This window comes from Macaca fascicularis, chromosome X, assembly GCF_037993035.2.
Source record: "Macaca fascicularis isolate 582-1 chromosome X, T2T-MFA8v1.1".
NCBI lineage: Eukaryota > Metazoa > Chordata > Mammalia > Primates > Cercopithecidae > Macaca > Macaca fascicularis.
Window position 1 is genome coordinate 80,082,890 of NC_088395.1, and position 17,718 is coordinate 80,100,607.

A 17,718-nucleotide genomic window follows, 5' to 3' on the forward strand; every position below is an offset into this window, starting at 1 on the left:
CGCCTGTCAGAGTCTCATAGCTTCTTATAAACCATCTTTTGAAAAGGATTAAAACCAGGCAACTATTGTCTGTTAATAGTAAACTGTCCCGTTAGAAACACAATTGACAAAGAAGTTTGGTTATCTCCGTGGTTTCAAATAACTTAACATAACAACCTTAATTATGATTGGTAGCATATACTTAGATGTTAGGAATAAGACTCAAAATTCTAAGGAAATTGAACACTCAAACAAAGGATTCTTAGCAAAGCAATTTTACTTCTGTGCAGAGGGTGCCTCCTTGGCCAGTTACCATGAGAGCACACCTGAACAAAGGGGCACAAGAGCCTTTAATCCTGACGCAAGTCCTGCCTGTGTACCCTTTCCCCCTTGGCCGGAGTCGGGTCGTACAATCTAAACTAATCCCGGTTGGCTAAACATTTGATTTATTTTATTTTATTTTATTTTTTTTAGATAGGGTGGGCACGTAAAAGAAAGTGATGAGGAAGGGGAAGGGATGCCTGTAATGAGCTAGAGAGTTAGTCCTCTTTCCAAATAAGGAAAGGAATGTGAGCTGGTACTGATAACGCTTGGCCCTGAGGCATGCATGCCTGGGCATCTAACAAAGGCAAAAAGGAAAATAGAGAAAAAGGGGTGGAGGTTACTATGAATGAAAGAATAAAAGATCGGTCAGATTATTTGAAGAGAAACCTCTTCATAACCCACAACTTTCCACTTTCCCTTTTGTTATAACTCTTTCTTTTCAAATCTTTCCAGCATAATTTGGCTCCGTTGTTCTACGTGGTCTTCTAGAAGGAAAAGCCTATTTGAATTAGAGGGAGGAGGATCGTAAGAGGTTTTAGTGAGAGCTGTTTCAATAAGTCTTTGTATTAATCCTTGGGCACAGGGTATGACGCAGCATCCTATGAGAATAAGCAACCCTAATCCAATGGCTAGAGAGATGAGGATTGAGGACATAAGTCCCTTCCATCTACCAAACCAATTTCCCATTAAATTTGTGAAGGGATCTTTTAGTCCAGAATTTTTGGCTAGTTCATTTGATAAAACAGTAAGAACTTGTAATGCTTTAGTTATGGTCCGCCCGGGAGCAGTGTTATTAGAGATATAAGTACAGCATTGGGTGCTGATAATGACACAAACTCCACCTTCTTTTGCTAGTATCATGTCTAATGCTGTCCTATTTTCCCAGGCCATTTGACTGGCGGGTCCTAATTGTTCAGCTATTCCTTTAATAGCATCTCTAGTATAATTAATAAATTGTTGCTGATTGTAATAAATGTAATTTATCCAATCCACATTTTCATTTACAGTTAACCAACAGAAGAACGTAGATTCAAATCTGGCAACTACTTGGTTTCGGGCCTTAAATTCATTTGGCACTCCTCTTGGGACCCCAATGGCATCTATATAAACACGAGAATTGAAGGACCCATGGGGAACCTCTCTTGTTTGATGATGTTTGGTTCCTACCCTTTCTGGTTGATGAAATGCCAGGGTGAAAGGGATGGCCAATTGAATTAGAGCACAAATTCCACTCCAGTTACTTGGCAGAGTGTCCAGTATCGGTCCACTACAACACCACCACACATCTGCTCAAGGATGGCTAAGGGCAGACTGAAGGGTAAGCTCTTGGAAGGGCTTAAGCTCACTGCATCCCTTTAAGGCTCCCAGGAATGCGAAGTTCTCTCCCTGTCATGAGAGACACGAAGTAAAATTGGCATTGGGAGATGGACACTGAAGGGCCCTCGGGGGCTGACCCACAGGGTGTTTAACTTCAGGAAACAGCAGAAAAAGATCTTGGCATTATTTGTTACCCCAGTCTGGAAGAGAGAGACCATGCAGCTCATGCCTGGTTGGCTGGAAGACCATCCAAGTGGAAAGGGGACAATCTGGGCCTCTGGTCTACTGTGCACACAAGCATAACATTACTTTTGTTTAAAGTGCAGATGGAATATTTAATCCATTCCAACAAGGTATTTTCATCTTGATATCCTGTTAGAGCTGTAGTTTGCCTTAAGTTTTCTACCTCCATAACTGTTACCTTGATTGGGTCATTTTGGAGATGGGAGGAGGATATTGGACTTGCTATACTTGGGGAGAGCGTTGGGTTCCACGTGTCTTGCAGACTTTGGGTCTGAACTCATTTATTATTGTTAACCAGTGTTTTAACTAACCTCAGGGAGAAGATTCCTATAGGGTCCTGTCCTTCAACATCTGGTCCTAACCCATACCGTTCGAATACAAAGGGCTCTTGGGCCATTGTCTGGGGATTATTTATAATCAGCAACAAGGGGTTACAGTGTAATGGCTTACAATTTGGTGGGGTGGGACCATGGACTAATAGGAGTTTTTGTTTTAGTCCCTATAACCTATTTGAAGCTGAGGAATTGGCTGTCCACCCTTTGTACTTAGTAGTCTACCAAACATCTGCCCAGTCACCACAGGGACTTTTTAAGGCTCCATACTTATACTTGCTTGATTCTTTGCCGTATGGACATAGATACTTATCAACATGGGATAGCTTCCTTTAAGCTTGCTCATCTCCACACAGGATGGCTGAACAGGCATCAAACTGAAGGGTTAAAGGATGACTAGCCTGAGTTACATTGATGGCAAGATGACCTTCTGTTGAAAAGAAAAAAGATAACAAACAAGTGACTATAGTCTCCTTTTATTGTTACTTTGGTGGGAGTGGGCCCTAGAGTGACAGTCCATGATTCTGGAGGTGGCGGCACCTTCTTGACTTGAGTGTGATGAGTCCATCCTCTTTCTGCTGTCTGGACTGCAGTCTCAGCAGTTAGGAGCACTAGGTAGGGTCCTTCCCAGGCTGGTTTGAGCTTCCCTTCCTTCCACCCTTTGATGAGAACGTGGTTTCCGGGCTGATGCTGATGTGCTGGAAATTCCAGGGGTGGTGCCTGTGCTAGGAGGCCTTTAGTCTTAAGGGAAGAGAAGGTAGGGGATAGACAAAGTATATAATTTTTGAAAAACTGATCTTTTGTTTCAAACGAAGGGATGTCAGCAGTGGAGTATAAGTAGGGCAATCCATAGAGCATTTCGTAAGGAGAGGGACAAATATATCTCTGAGGAGCAGTCCAGATTCTTTTTTTTTATTATTATTATAGTTTAGTTCTAGGGTACATGTGGATAACGTGCAGGTCTGTTACATATGTATACTTGTGCCATGTTGGCGTGCTGCACCCATCAACTCGTCAGCACCCATCAACTCGTCATTTACATCAGGCATAACTCCCAATGCAATCCCTCCCCCCTTCCCCCCTCCCCGTGATAGGCCCCGGTGTGTGATGTTCCCCTTCCCGAGTCCAAGTGATCTCATTGTTCAGTTCCCACCTATGAGTGAGAACATATGGTGTTTGGTTTTCTGTTCTTGTGATAGTTTGCTGAGAATGATAGTTTCCAGCTGCCTCCATGTCCCTACAAAGGACACAAACTCATCCTTTTTTTATGGCTGCATAGTATTCCATGGTGTATATGTGCCACATTTTCTTAATCCAGTCTGTCACTGATGGACATTTGGGTTGATTCCAAGTCTTTGCTATTGTGAATAGTGCCACAATAAACATAAGTGTGCATGTGTCTTTATAGCAGCATGATTTATAATCCTTTGGGTATATACCCAGTAATAGGATGGCTGGGTCATATGATACTTCTAGTTCTAGATCCTTGAGGAATCGCCATACTATTTTCCATAATGGTTGAACTAGTTTACAATCCCACCAACAGTGTAAAAGTGTTCCTATTTCTCCACATCCTCTCCAGCACCTGTTGTTTCCTGACTTTTTAATGATCGCCATTCTAACTGGTGTGAGATGGTATCTCATTGTGGTTTTGATTTGCATTTCTCTGATGGCCAGTGATGATGAGCATTTTTTCATGTGTCTGTTGGCTGTATGAATGTCTTCTTTTGAGAAATGTCTGTTCATATCCTTTGCCCACTTTTCGATGGGGTTGTTTGTTTTTATCTTGTAAATTTGTTTGAGTTCTTTGTAGGTTCTGGATATTAGCCCTTTGTCAGATGAGTAGATTGCAAAAAAATTTCTCCCATTCTGTAGGTTGCCTGTTCACTCTGATGGTAGTTTCTTTTGCTGTGCAGAAGCTCTTTAGTTTAATTAAATCCCATTTGTCAATTTTGGCTTTTGTTGTCGTTGCTTTTGGAGTGTTAGACATGAAGTCCTTGCCCATGCCCATGTCCTGAATGGTATGACCTAGGTTTTCTTCTAGGGTTTTTATGGTGTTAGGTCTAACATTTAAGTCTCTAATCCATCTTGAATTAATTTTCGTATAAGGAGTAAGGAAAGGATCCAGTTTCAGCTTTCTACTTATGGCTAGCCAATTTTCCCAGCACCATTTATTAAATAGGGAATCCTTTCCCCATTTCTTGTTTTTCTGAGGTTTGTCAAAGATCAGATGGCTGTAGATGTGTGGTATTATTTCTGAGGACTCTGTTCTGTTCCATTGGTCTATATCTCTGTTTTGGTACCAGTACCATGCTGTTTTGGTTACTGTAGCCATGTAGTATAGGTTTTTTTTTTTTTTAACATGTTAAGCAACTATCTATAACTTGTTTGGCCAGGGTGCAAATTCCTATACAACCATAAACCTGGAGAATTGCATTGCACATTGCTTGGGGTCCCCAGTGGGTTCCCTGATGTAGTTGAGACAAGATCTCCCTTTGAGAGGTTTGGACAACATTTCCCCTTAATCCGACAATATTCATTTCCATTCCATATTTTCTTTAGCTCCTATTTTTATTAACCTCTCTTTTTCAATGGAAGAGAAAATGAGGGATGCAGTAGGAGAAGGAAGGCATGAAGTTAAATGAAAAACAGGCATTTTGGAAGAAATGGCAACTTGTTTTGCTGTCTGATCTGCAAGATTATTTCCCTGACTTGTGAAACACAAGTCCCTTTGGTGTACTGGGACATGCACAACAGCTATCTCTTCTGGCAATTGGAAATTGTTGAGGACACTAGCAATTAGCTCTCTATTAACTAAATCTTGGCCTCTACTTTTGATAAGACCCCTCTCCATACAAATTCTCCTAAATACGTGTGCCACCCCAAAAGCATACTTAGAGTCAGTATATATAGTTCTTTTTTGGTTTTGTAAATGTCTTAAAGCTTGGCAGCTTGGCTGAGTGTAAACAGTTCACACGTTTGGGCAGACCAATCACTAGGCAGCCTTCCTGATTCTACTTCTTCAAGCATCTCTCCATCAATCACTGAATATCCATTATGTCTTTTTCTTTCAATCACCCGAGAGGACCCATCTATGAGCAAGTGCCACCCTGTCTCGAAGGGAGTTTCTCCTAAGTCTGGTCCAACTTTTGTATGGTAGTGAATCAATTCTAAACATACATGCTCCCGTTTTAGGTTTGGATCCCCTGTTAAAAAGCCTGCTGGATTAAGTGGATTATCAGTAGTTAATATTAAATCACCTTTTTCCAGTAAGATGGCCTCATATTTTAAAATTCTTGAGTCAGCGATCCACCTCGCTGCTTTCTGATTTAATATAGTTCTAACTTGGTGGGGAGTGCTTACTGTTAACTTTCCTCCAAGGTAAACTTTCTATTTTCTTCAACTAATAGTGCTGTAGTTGCGATGGATTGGATACACTGGGGCCACCCACGAGTGACTGGGTCTAAGACCTTTGACAAGAAGGCCATGGGCTGTTGCTGGCCTCCATGTTCTTGGGTGAGCACTCCTAGGGCTACCCTGTTATTTACATTAATGAAAAGGTGAAATGGCTTTTCTAGGGAAGGTAGAGCTAGAACAGGAGTGGTTATGAGCATCTCTTTTGATTCCTCAATCTGCTGGATTTCCTGGGAAGTCCACAAGAGATTATCAGACTTCCACTGGGCAAGTTTCTCATATACTTTTTCTCAAGTTTACTTTTTAATGCATATGAGTCAATCCATAAACAACAATATCCAATTAGTCCTAAAAATTTCCCGAGTTCTTGTTTAGTTTGGGGCAAGGGTAGGGAAACAATTCCCTCCACTCTTTCAGGTTTTAATTTTCATTTACCTGCACTGATTAGGTGACCTAAGTATTTAACTTCAGGTTCTACATGCTGAAGTTTCCCTTTGAGACCCGCAAACCCTCACATTGCAAGTGACTGAGAATGTGTGTAGAGAAGTCACCTACTTCTTTTATGTCTTTACCAGATATAAGAAGATCATCCACGCACTGAAGGAGACATATTTAGGGACTGTAATTTTCTCTAGTACTTGTTCTAGGATCTGACCAAAGAGGTTGGGGGAGTCTGCGAACCCCTGGGGCAAGACTGTCCATCGATATTGTTGTCTCCGCCCCGAATATAAGTCTTCTCACTCAAAAGCAAAGATATCTCGGCTATCCTCAGCCAAGGGGCATGAGTAGAAGGTATCCTTCAAATCTATCACTGTAAACTATTGATGATCGTATGGAACTTTGCTAAGAATGGTGTAAGAGTTAGGAACAATGGGGTGAGTGGTCTGGACTATTTGATTAATAGCTCTAAGGTCTTGCACCAATTGATATGACTCATCTGATTTTTTGACAGGCATGATTGGGGTATTGTAAGGAGACATACAGTGTTCAAGAAGCTCATCTTTAATGAGACCCTCAATTACAGTCTTTAGCCCTACTCTACCAGCTAAAAGAATGGGGTATTGCTTTCTCCTTACTATTTCCCCAGGGATTTTTAGTTTGATATGTATTGGAGGGATTTGGAGCTTCCCTCTATTTCCTTCCTTTGACCAGACATCAGGATGAATATATATATTGTTTTTCCTCATCTCTTCTGACATATACTGGTAGAGCCTCCCTAAGCAGTTCATTCAGGGGACGGTCCTCCCAATTTTCTATTTTTAAAATTTTCTCAAAATGTCTGGCCAACTTTTAGTAACAAAGTGAAGTTTTAACATTCCCTGTCCAAGGGGATTTTCCAGATCAAGGCCTGCATATTGTCTCATTTGCTCCCTCAATCTATCTAAGAATCTAGCGTGTCCCTTATCTTTTTCCTGTTGAATATCAAATGTTTTAGAAAGATTTCGAGTTCAGAGTACTGATACTCGAATTCCTTTTGTTATTATCTCCCTCAGATCCTGCATGTTTTACCGGTGATTTACATTGTTATTGTCCCACTGAGGGTAGTGGGCGGGAAATTTATGGTCCACAGGAGGAACATTTTGACCTGGAGGGTGCTCACGTTCCCAAACCGCCACAGCAGCCCTCCGAATCATACTTCCTTCTTCCCTTGAAAAGAGGATGCCCATGATGGACATCAACTCGGCCCAAGTGCATATTTGAGGCCCTAAAAATTGATCAATTGGATCTGCTACTCCATAAGGGTCATCCAGTAATGGCTTAAGTTCCTTTTTTAAATTCCGAACCTCTGAACTAGTCAAGGGAGCGTTTAAAAAGCCAATAGCCCCTCCACCGTGTGGTACCTCTCTTACAGAAAAGAAAGTTGGATCTGGCTCTTTGGGTGTAGAGGGAAATGTAAAGTTTTGAATATCTTTTTTACATTGCTCTATTTCACATTGAAGCCTCTTTAAAGAGGGATATTTAATAGATTGGAATGAGGCAGGCTTACAAGACGGTAATTCTGCAGAGTCAGGATTATAAGGGGAGGGGGTGAAATATGAGCAGAAGTATCACAAGCAAAAGAGGGATCCACAGCAGCAGCTGGGAGAATAGAACAGGCTGAAGCGCTGCTTGAAACAGCTGGGAAGTTACCCGCAACGGGAGCCAGGGGGATGAGACAGGCTGGTGCCTGACCTGAAGCAGCTGGGGAGTAACCTGAAACGGCAGCCAGAGGGACAGCACAGGCTGGGGCGTGACATGAGACGGGGATGGAGGGGCGGGATTAGGGGCAGTCCAAGAGTGATGCAAACAGGGGAGGGACCTGAGACGGGAGCCGGAGGGGCGGGAATCCGGGCGCTGAACGAAGGAAGATGATTTAGAGGATCCCATGTGTTAGCAGTGTGGGCTGTTTAGGAATGGGAACTTCTTCCCTCTTAGAAGGGTTGGCTTCTGAGTTTCTCCCTCCGGAGTCTAAAGGGTAAAGGAGAACTGGTTTCTCACACCAGCAGAGGGCATAATCGATCTCTTCCTGGGAGACAGGGCTCTTACCGTTAACATGTTCGATTAAGAGCTGACAAATCCGCTCCTCAGTAGATCCAAATTTTGGCCAGAAAAGTGAGGGTTTAAGGATGGGTTCTCAAACCCATGTAAAACAACAATATTTTATCATCTGCTGTTTTTGTTTACACTTGGTTCTCTCATCTTTTCAATACGTTAGCATAAGCCCCAAGGGGCTATCAGAAAGAATTTCATCACTCTCTAGACTCTTTAATTTTCCTATCTTACTTGAAACGTTCCCCATCTTAGGGATCATTAAGCCGGGGGGGGGGGGGGCGGGGCGGGCAACCTCTCCTTTTAGAGATTTCTACCCTACCCCTTCCTGAGGCTTACTGAGGCTTTGGGGAAAAGGGCCCCAATCCTACCTTTTCTGGGATTTCTACCCTCCCTCTTCCTGGAGGCTTACTGAGGCTTTGGAAAAGGGCCCTAACCCCACCTTTTCTGGGATTTCTACCCTCCTCCTTCCTCTTTGTCTACTCTGTTTGCTCCTGCCTCTAGTCAATAAATGGCAGCATGAGACTGCAGAGAAGACACTCATTCCACAACCACAATACTGAGTCCCATTCACACACTCTCAGCCTCCAACTTATTCTGACCACCCAGGAAATACTTTGTTGCCTTCACAAAGCCTCCTACCTTATTCCATGCACAAGAATTACCTAGTCCTCTTATTGCTGCGGTCTTGCAAGCCTCTCCTGCCCGTTTTGCTGAGAATCCAGATTTATTCGTCACAATGGGTGGGCCCGGATCTCCCTCACCCTAGGACCACCGTAACTAGACAGCAGGACATGTCCCCCCTGGGTGGGGTGATCCAAGGACCCTTCCCGAAGGAGAATATTCGAGCCCCACGTTGGGCATCAGAATTGTTAGGAATAAGGCTCAAAATCCTAAGGAAATTGAACACTGGAACAAAGGATTCTTAGCAAAGCAATTTTACTTCTGGGCAGAGGGGTGCCTCCTTGGCCAGTTGCTTGAGAGCGCACCTGAACAAAGGGGCACAAGAGCCTTTATTCCTGATGCAAGTCCTGCCCCTGTACCCTTTCCCCCTTGGCCAGGGTCTGGCTGTACAATCTAAACTAATCCCAGTTGACTAAACATTTGATTTTTTTTTTTTTTTAGATAGGGTGGGCACATAAAAGAAAGTGGTGAGGAAGGGGAAGGGGTGTCTGTAATGAGCTGGAAAGTTAGTCCTCTTTCCAAATAAGGAGAGGAATGTGAGCTGGTACTGACAAGCTTGGTCCTGAGGTGTGCCTGGGCATCTAACAAAGGCAAAAAGGAAAAAGGAGAAGAAGGAAGAAAAGGGATGGGGGTTACTATGAATTAAAGAATAAAAGATCGATCAGATTATTTGAAGAGAAACCTCATCATATCCCACATTAGACATTAGACTTTTAGAAATCCCATACAATTTGGGAACATACATTAGCATTATTTACCAAAATATAAGCTAAAGAAAATTGAATATTATTTTGGCAGTCCCCTGTACCTAAACATGTCAAATAATCCTGTTTACCTCTCTTTTCTGGACACTTCCTGGGTTCTCTGAAGTATTGGAAAAGCCAGGTGTCAGCAAAGACAATTTTGAAACTTAAGTTTGATTTTGGGAAAGTTGTTAAATATATTATGTTTAAAACAGTTGATATTATGAAATAGAATTTCATATCACCATAAGTTATTTATTTTGCCAAAATGATGACTCAGAAATTTTAAAGAAGCAAAAACCTTTTATAACCTTTTACAAATTTTGCCAAAGAGCATATTAGTATTTTAAGAACACGTTGTGTTTTCATTTAAATGCTTAATTTACAGAAGAAAACATATAATATCTTTTTGAATTTAGTTAATATGTTCACACAGAGAACTTTTCCTGCAAGATTAATTTCCACAATTCTTCCACTGCTTCTTTGAATCCTCAGTTTTTTCCTATCTAATTTAAAACAGTCCTTTAACCCTAGGTCAAAGTTTACATTTCCATACCTTCTTACAACCTTTTACTATAAAATCATATTTTACTGCTTTTACACATCTTGCATGTAAATCTCTTTTCAGTAGTCTCAATTACAATTTATAACGGTAACTCCCAGAAATGTTCCCCATTAAGGTAAAACCTGGTAAGTAGTTTTAATTGTGTGCTAAGTGCAGTCAAGGTTTGCCTTCTTAATTAAGGGTTTGGTTAGTTCCATATGTCCCCAGGCCTTACCAGTTGTGAAGCCAGCAAGTCAAATAGTTCTCAAAATCCAAAAAGCAGTTTGTAACCTCAAAACACTTAGCAAGTCTTGCATCTGACCTACATAGTTTAGTTCACCTGTTTGCATTTCAAAGACACCAGCATTTGACCAATAGTGTTTAGGGCTGTTTATATTTTAAAGATTAAAGTCATATGAACTGAAAGGTACCTCAAATTTTATCTTCTCTTTAAAAAATATTAGCCCCAAGTGCTTGTCTTTAGTTAGGTCAAATTAATTAGAGCTCTTTTTACAGACATTACACACGGTAACACACTGACAGGTAGAATAAAACCCAGCGGTTGATTGGGGCCCTTTAAGAGACAGGGCTAGGAAAACATGCAGATATTGAACCAGAGAGGACTCATCCACTAAGGCATGATTGCTAAACAAAGCCTTGCCAAGTAATTACTGGCCATGCCTCCAGGATGTAAAAGAAGATGGAGACTTGCAGCAAGAACCATACAGACATGGGAAGCACACCAGATTGACCATAGCCCAAGACTAGCCCCACAAATCCTTTTTCACAATTAAACTTTTACAGAGAATACACACAGTGATAGTTTGGGGGTCTGGCCTAGTATAACATTTTCTAGAAAGAAAAAAAACCTTTAAAGTTTAACTGGTTGATGGGGTACAGAAGGGGAAGGAATAAAGGTTTAAAAATGCCTGCAGAAGAACCTCTTATTGTCATGCAAGTTGTTCCTCCACCAGGGAGACAAGTTTAATTGCTGTGGGTCAGAGCTGGCCTCCCTGGCATGAGAGGCAAAGACTCTATGGGCTGGTGGCAGAAAAGGCCAGCCAGCCACCCTCAGTGCCTTGGGCCATGTGTCCCAGCTCTGGCAGGGAGGAGGGAGCAGCAGGGAGCTGCTGCTCATGCTGGTCCATCCTGAAAAAGAAAGGAAAAGGCCATGAAAGGGCCCAGGAGTGACAGGAGGTTATGACATGCTTTCCACCACCCTCAGAAGTCTGAGGGCATAAAAAACTTAAGAGCAACAGTGAGAGGTTTTGAGACCCCATTTCACTCACCACTTCTCGAGCCCTGAGTTGGGTGGCAAAAATGTTGCCAGACTTTTCTGTAGTTCAACTAAAGTTAGGGTCCTTTTCTGTCCCACAGCCACAAAAATTTCATCTCGCAGATGGTTTGAAGGTTGACTAAAGCAGGGTTTTATTTGGTGAAAAGGAAGAAAAGGGGGAAACAGGGACTCTCGCTAGGCCAGAATCCTGCCCACAGTTTCCCGCTCAGCTGTTTGAATCCCAGCTGTTTGAATCACACAGGAAGAAGAGGGACCAGGCTCCTCCCCACTGCAAATGGTGCAAACTTCCTGCTTCACCCAACTGCACACGCTGGTTGGAGTCTTTCCAGGGACCCTCTCCCACCTGGCTGTCTCACAACCAATCCAGCTGTTTCTGTACCTCACTCCTTTTCTTCCATATGTCACTTTCCTTTTTCTGTCCATAAATCTTCTTCCACCAGGTGGCTGAACTGAAGTCTCTGAGTCTATTTTTGCTCAGGAGGCTGCCCAATTCATGAGTTGCTCATTTCTCAATTAAACTCTTTTAAATGTAATTCAGCTGAAGTTTTTCTTTTAACAGATGGCATCAGAAATGGGATTTGAAGTAGACCTAATGACTTCCAGGAGCACTGAGTGATCAAGCGAGGTAACTGCTAGAGATCCACCGTGCCCATTGCCCTCTCAAAGCAACTGGAGATGGTGGTAAGTTCTCTTTTGGGTTTCGAAGCTCCACGGATTTGTATTTTGAGCACTCTGAATTTCTCTGAGCAAATTTCTGATCCAAACTGGGTTTGGAAGTCATGACAAACTGAACTGAGTCCAGGATCAAATTGGATCCAGTAATTAACTGGCTTGGATCCAGTAAGAGGCATCTTACATCTGACTGGGTCAAAAAGAAACCAGTAGTAAATGGCAATATTGCAGAGTGGGGTAAAATTTGGCTTTTGGAAGTTTGCAGGGATTTGTATGTTCTACCCCCTTGTTTCATTTTTCTTGTGCACTTAGGTAGGGAAAAAAATCATTGGCTAAGTTGATCAAGGAAAACTGAAAGCAAAGCCAATATTTGAGGTAAAAATGTGATCCCAATTTCTGAAGAAATGAGTTGCTTCTGGCTTATACATGCATAAATATTAGGTCCAGGAAGCAACAAAGTCTTACAAAAATGGCAAAATCTTACTAAAGATAACTTACAGTGAAACATTCTAAATGAACAGCACTGCACTGAAGTGCATTTGAAAATGAGAGCTCCAAAATTAGTTTCATCTAGGGATGCCTGTTGATATGCAGAAGCTTTGAAAAAGATTTCAAAATTCTTGGCTGATGGCTGTGCGTGACAGGATTAGGCATGTACTGGATCATAAGACATGGGAAACTTTTTTCTCCTGAAATAAGGATACTTGTCAGTTGATGGGACTGCTGGAAAATATCTCTTTATGGCCCACAGTCACCTGAACTTTTAGTGCAGTGTCACTGCAATGGGTGGGTCTTCCTCTGGCCTCCCTGAGTGCTTTGCCTCCCCTACCATGCCACAGGCAATGCTTTTCTTTCTCTCTTTCTCTCCTTTCCTATTTCTATCTTTTCTTTTACTCAGGGCAACTGTCCACTCTCACATCTTGCCCCCATCAAAGACCCCATGTTGAAACTCCTGGTGGGAAGATCATTCCACCCCACTTTGAATGGATCAAAGATGACAGGACCCAACTTGGGGCAAGTTTGAGCCTTGCCAGTTTGATATTGGGTGCTAAGTGGAATGACTAATGTCTATGTTTTATCACACATATTTTTCTCTGGCCAGAAGGGGAAAATGTTAATTTGGTTATTTCATGCATCTTTTTGTCAGTGTGCCAGGCTGCTGGGTTCCCTTTCAGATTTCTGGCCTCTCTCTCTCTCTGTGCAAACTGGTTGTAGGAATGGTAAAAATCACTGTCTCCTCTGCCAAGTTTTAATTAATGAGAACAAGTATTTGTGAGGCTAGTCTTAAACTGTAGCAAATCTGGTGTACTTTGTGCTATGAATTGGTTTTTCTGCATGGATCTGTCATAAAAAGTGGTACCATAGGATAGAATGCAGGCCTAGGACCCCAATAAACTTACTGTTCAAGCCAGTTCAGCAAACTGGTCAGTTACAATCTTTGCTGCAGTTCCCTGAAACAAACAGAAAACTAGAGGAGGTTTCCCTATTGTCTTGTTTTATGTCCTTGGAAGTTTGACCTTGTAACACATGGTGATAAATTCTCTTGGTCTCCACAGGAATTTTAGAGTTCATGTCATAGCTCTAAAAGTTATCTTGAGCAGTTAAAAGCCTTTGCAAGCTCAAAATTGGCTGCTGTAGGCTTCTTTTGGGAAGAGCAATGGCAACTGCCCAATGCTGTAGCTTAAAGGCTAAGGCTTTGCCATTTTACAATTGTGTCTTGGGTTCAATTTCTGGCTCAGGTAATGAGTCCTTTCTGGTTTAATATCTGTATGACTTTTGCCATTAGTTGATTCTCTTTCCTTCCATAAACAACTTCTGACTTCTCATCTTGAATTTTCCTTTCTCTGAGCCACCTTTAGAGATTCTAGATTTTGTAAAAACTGCTGACTACCTGTTTGAAAATACATCATACACTCGTGGTTAAGTTGTAATCTTAGTTTAGACTTATTGGTTTCACCTGGAAGATTGCTTTTGATAAAGTTCAAAAGCCAGAAATATTGGCTATTTGGCCTGGCTAAAGTAAGGTAATAAGACATTTAAAATGATTTTTAAGAGCACTGGTTAAAACTCAACTTAATTAAAAGTAGATATTCAAGCTATAGGTATAGTTAAAAGACATTCTATGTTCTTTTTTCTCTTCTTGGGTCTTGTTTTTCTGGGACAAAAACAGTTTTGTTTTTTTTTTTCTTTTCAGTCAACTGAATTGTTTTTCTCCATTTTGTATTCTTGTCACTCTTGATGCATACATGAGAGGACCTAAGATAACTTCTAACAGCCTGAGACTCATTGGGAAAAATAAAAGAGGTGTCACAGATCCCATTTTAGGAAAAACTGTTTTCCTCATGAAACTCCAGGAATTAAAAGCAGATACATTTCTCTCAAATTCTAGGGCTAAATATACTTTTAAGGATAGCAAATGGCAATTATGGGGGAATACTCAACTCTTTGCACATTTGGATTAGAGAAGCATGCACTTTGCCACCTAGAAAATATGGAAATGTCCCCACTGTCTGTTGAGAGAGGACTTCCATGGGAGGATGGGCTGATCACAAAGTGGGCTAATTGGCTTTGGGTTACTTTGCAATAAAATACACAGTAAAATTATTGCACTGTCATGTTCCATAGAGTTTCTCTCTTGGGAATACAGGATCCAGTATGAAAATGGGACACTGTTTGGGAATCTGTTTTGCCTTCCAGTTGTGCCTACTTATTAGGGTCCAGAAACTGCAAGTTTTCTGGGCCTTCTTCCTTGAAGGACTCCATCTTGAAGCCAGTAATCCAATTAATAAATTAAAAACTGGCAGATGAAAAATCTCACAACTATTGGATTTATTTCTTTCTGTCTGTGTATTTATATGTGTGTTGTGTGTCATGTTTATAAGCTCTTTTATAAATGAAAGAGCTCTGATTAATTATTTTATCTTTTACAGAGCTAAACAGGATTATTTGACATGTTAAGTTATATGGAAAGCATTGTCAAAATAAGAAATGATGTTTAACCTTCTTCAGGTTATATTTTAGTGAATGTTATAAATATATATTCAGAAATTGTATGGAATTTAAAAAATTCCAATATGTTGAGTATATGCTATCAATCATAATTATGCTTAGTATGTTATTTTAGACAACAGAAATAACCAAATTTTCTTTTCAATTGTGTTTTAAACTATGACTATTTAAAGTCCTTTCCACAGTTAACTGCTTCATTCTGATGCACTTTCAGAAAACTTCTCAATTAAGAAAAATCTAGAATATGGTATCTTTTAGGAAGTTCATGAAAAGATGAGAAGAATCCTGAAAAGCACTTTCAAATACAGGTTTCTTATAACTTTAGAATCATATCATTTAGACTTGGCAAGAATTCCTGGAATTCTAATAAAAAGACTGGTTTATGAAACTGCTAACCCAAGTAGAACAACTATAAGTCAAATTACCTATAATAACCCATCAGTTATTAGTGCTATGCACCTAAGTTGGAGAAACAACTGGTGTTCAAGAGGACATACGTCCAATGTTAAGCATGGACTCATGAAGAACCAGCATGACTGCCTTGTCTTTCCTGAGTCCTTAAAGCTTTTGTTATTAAAAGCTCTGCACTCTGTGACTCACCATGGAAAAGATAAAATTATTCAAATTAAATATATATTGGTGTGGTGACTTTTAAATTGATAAAATAGTTGATGACCAATGTTTAGTTTGTCAAATCCATATTCTTGGGAAGAAAATCAAAGCTTCTGGTACATTCCACTACCCAATGGGCTACTTAAACATTTACAGAGGAATTTTATTCAATTGTCTTTTCAATGCATGTTTTCTTGTTGTAGCAAAGCTTTCTGACCAAGAACAATTAACCTTTTCATAATCTAGAACCCAAACATTGGATCTTCTGAGAACATTAGAGAAAGACAGCCCTTGCCATCCACACTGTAGCAAAACTTCAGAAACTTGAACCTTGGGTTCATAATCTCAGAACTGAGAAGAGTCCCTCCAAACTCTTGGAACTGTACACCCATTGGAACCCTTAAAGTCAAGCTAAACAAGGAAGCTTCTTCTCAGAAGAAGATGGTATCCTTGATGTGAACAGCTTTTTCTTCTAGATCACAGTTCAAGAGTTCTCTACTATCATGAGACTCTTATCTTTGAATTTTTCCGTTTATGCCTCTATGCACAGTAGAAGTGAAAAGACGGGTTTGTTTTGTGTACTCGTGGGGTATACATTTATTAGTAAAGGATTTTGCAGCCAGCCTTATACATGGCTAACCTTATACCTTGACAGATGAAAGATAAAGGTTCAATGTAAGTGATAAATTTTAATGGTGTATATACATTACCCCATAATCAGAAACGGACATTGGTTCACACCTTTTAACCTACATCATGGATTAAAGGGAACACTGTCAGGAAATCTTCACTCTCCTAGAAGGGCATCACTTACTAGGTCCTTTTTTTCATGGTTTGAAGTAAAAGAGACAACGATTAGAAATGTATCACTCATGATAGGCTCTATAGTAGATTCTACTATAAAGGCTATGGTTACAAAACAGACTGTAAATTCTCTTGTGAACGTTATGTTAAATAATAGAGTAGCTCTAGATTGCTTACTGGCTAAACAGAGAAGTATTTGTGCAGCTGCTGACACTTGTGGCCTATGGAGAAATACATCACATTGGGTGTTATTGAGATTCAGTTGGAGGGGATTTATGAAAAGACTGCTTAGTTAAAATGAGTAGACTCTTTATTCCATTTGTTGTTCTGTTCTATTTTAGGTGATTTGGTTTATGAGAGCCCTGGGTAAGGAGCATACTCCAAACTCTTGGTATTATCCTCCTAATAGTCATAATAGTAGTCTCCTTGTTGTGCTGTATTCTCTCAAAAATTTTAAATGTTTGCATGCAGCCATTTACTAGAATGTCAACTGATCTCTCTTCAACTGGAATGAGAAGAGCTAAAAGAAATGTGTGACCATGAGGACAACAAAACCTATGAATGACATGCTGAGACCAGAAACCCAGAATGATGATAACTGAGAGTGGCACTAAGGTCATAAGTTTTTGTCACTCTCTCACCTAGGTGAGAACCTGAACTAAAGGGGAAAATTATTAAACAAAATTAGGGAAAGCCATTGCTTTAGACTGAGCTCACGCACTAGGCCCCAACAGATGAGACCAAACCAAAATGGTGTCACTCATGCTAAATGTGACATAATGAAACTAAGACTTTAAGGAAACACATAAAGCCTAGAACAAGCGAAGTTCTGTTTTTGCCTCCTGTAAAAAGGACATTCCAGCATTGGGAGGTACCCACTACTCCAACCCTTACTAAAAAATTAAATAGCTCAAAGATCTTGTTTCCACCTTGCAACATCCACTGTTCTGTCATTTTCCAGTGGATTTCAAGAACAAATAAGTATATTTACAACAGTCATCAATGACTAAAGTTTTGGTCAATCTCTCAAAATTGAGAAGATGACCGAAAGGGGAGAATTGCTTAATCAAGTTTAGCCTAAAGCTGATTCCTTACATATTTCAAGTTTAGCCTAAATGTTTCTCTGCACAACTGAAGGAGATAGAGACACAAAAAACCCTCCAAAAAATCAACGAATCCAGGAGTTGGTTTTTTGAAAAGATCAACAAAATTGAC

At 40.6% G+C, this 17,718-nt stretch overlaps 1 pseudogene; it reads right to left on the reverse strand.

Annotated features, from left to right (window-relative positions):
- Positions 1-8,144, reverse strand: part of LOC141409402 (leucine-rich repeat flightless-interacting protein 2-like) — a 48,803-nt pseudogene extending 40,659 nt beyond the window's left edge.
- Positions 8,145-17,718: the final 9,574 nt, after the last annotated feature.